The sequence below is a fragment of the Gavialis gangeticus genome, unplaced genomic scaffold, assembly GCF_001723915.1.
Source record: "Gavialis gangeticus isolate Ggan-Ray unplaced genomic scaffold, GavGan_comp1, whole genome shotgun sequence".
NCBI classification, from domain to species: domain Eukaryota; kingdom Metazoa; phylum Chordata; order Crocodylia; family Gavialidae; genus Gavialis; species Gavialis gangeticus.
This window is the reverse complement of record NW_017729022.1, coordinates 22086846-22089113: the sequence shown is the minus strand read 5'-3', so window position 1 is coordinate 22089113 and position 2268 is coordinate 22086846.

Here is a 2268-nt window from a genome sequence, read left to right as displayed (position 1 = left end):
GGAGGCGGCGCGCTGCCGCCCGCCCAGGCGAGGAAAGGCGCCCCCTCCCCTTCGGCCCGCCCGCCGCCGCCGGGAGCACCCCCTCCCCGCGAACTACGGAGACCGGCATGCTCTGCAGCACCGCCCCCCAACTGCGCATGCGCGGAGGACGGTGTCATCCCTCTACATCGCTACTTGCAGCTTACCTTCTCTCTCCACCAGGGCCGGCGCCGCCTGGCATGCTGGAATAAATCTCCGCCTCGCGGCGCGCGGCATGCTGGGGTCTGTAGGCCCGCGGGGCCTGGAGCGTTGCCGGCTGTTGCGTGACAGCGCGTGTTCACAACGTGGGCCTCGGCGCCTGCGGGCTGGAGGTGCAGCGTACCCCCACGGGGTTTGTGCCAGGGTGATCTGTTGCTACCTCCATTTTTCTAACATCGTCTTTTAAAAATGGAGCCGGTAAAAATAAGGCACCCTGCATGTAAGGTGCTCACACACAGCCTACTCACAAATGCCACTGAAAGAAGGATTTTTTGTGGGCTCAATCTGTTTTTATTTATACCATGGGTCTGTATTAAGGGCTATCAGTTGCAGGACAAGCTCAGCCTGGAGCTGGGGAATCATGGAAGGGGGTGGATTGGATTTTAGGTGGTCATCACATCATTAATAACACATGTCAGCAAAACCGGCCGTGTTCTTCCAAAGCAGCTTTGTAATTCTGACTAGAAAAATGAGTTCAGTAGCCCACGCGGCTGTGACTCAGAGCCGAGTCCTGTGGGAAGTGCATGTACATGCTTGGCTTTTACATCTGCATGTTGCTCCTCACTTAAGTGTCTTCCATCAAAATGGCACAGGTGTCTTTCCCACTTGTTTGGCCAACAGAGACCCTCACAGGACATTCAAGTAAAAAGATGAACCTTTCTGCACGGTCAAACTTAGCAAACAAATTAGGTGTGGACTGAACTGACAATTTCTGCCCAATCTGGTCACAGAAAGCAGCTTATACCCAGGACCAAACACAAGTGCACAGCTGCAGACAGTTTCAAAAATGGCCAATCAGGTGAAAGAAAATCTGACCCCTCATTGCATGAGGTATCAGGTAACGACGTTTTAAAATGCCACGTCTTTTACAACTTGTGTCCCAGGAGCTCCCAGCCTGTGGCTGTTTTTAAAATCGGAAGGGGCAAAGGGAGCTCAATCTGTGTTTTTTTTCAACCCTACCTGGAAAGACAAAATAGAGCAGGTTCCCTGCCCCTTAGCAACAGTGATGCTGCTTTAATGCCGTTTTACAAGATAGGGGCCCAGTCCTTCAACGAGCTCAGACACACATAGCAGGGGCTTTACTTAGATGGCACACAGCACAACCACGGGCTAGAGGAGGTGCTCAGAGCAATGGCAGGGCGCTGCTCACCAGGCTGCAGGCAGGGCTCGAGTCGCTGGCCAGGCAGCAAACAGCTGCTTGCCAGACCCAGCCCTCCGGCACTGGAGCTGGTGAGCAATCAACCCACCCAAGCCAACACCCGTCAGTACCGCTATCTGGAGATGCTCTGCCTGCTAAAAGCCCTAGCCCTCCTACGAGTCCGTCACACTTAACGCGTTTTAGAGGTGGACACTGGCCCTTTAAGTGCAGCAATCACACCCTAAACGTAACGTGTGGCAGGGCCAGTTGCGGAGGCGGGGCATGCCATGTGCTCCGGAGGCCATTTCGGGTCCCGGGGGGGGGTCTAAACCGGCTAACCTCCCCCCCCAAAACGAGGGAGGTTCCTAGGAGCGTGGTGGGCCCGGCCCCACCCCCGCCGTCCGGCACACGAAGGGGGAGGGGGCCCGAGGACCCATCTGGTTCGCAGCGCTGGGCACGGGCGGCGCCCCGCAAAGCACGCGCGCGGCAGGGTAGGGCGAGCCCCCAACGGGTGGGGGCACGCCGCGCTGTCCTCACTCCAACATGGCGGTAGAACCTCTGGCACTATGGGTCCCGGCATGCAAAGCGGCGCGGGCGGGTTGCGAGGCATGCCGGGAGCTGTAGTTCCCCCCACGGCGCTTCCCGAGCGCGATGCATGGGTTTAGCGCTGCGCTGTTCGCGCAGGCTCTGTGATGTGCAACTGTTGCAGCTCCCGGGGCAGCCAATATGAATGTGCGGAAGCTTTGATCGAGTTACTCCATAGCCAGTAGAGCTCTGCTTCCTAGCCAATAGGCGATCGGGAACGTGGCCGTAGGCGGGACTTCCTGCGGGAGGGGGCGACGCGAGGCTGCGCGGCGGGCGGTACTTCCTTTCCCGGGTGGCCTCGAGCGGAT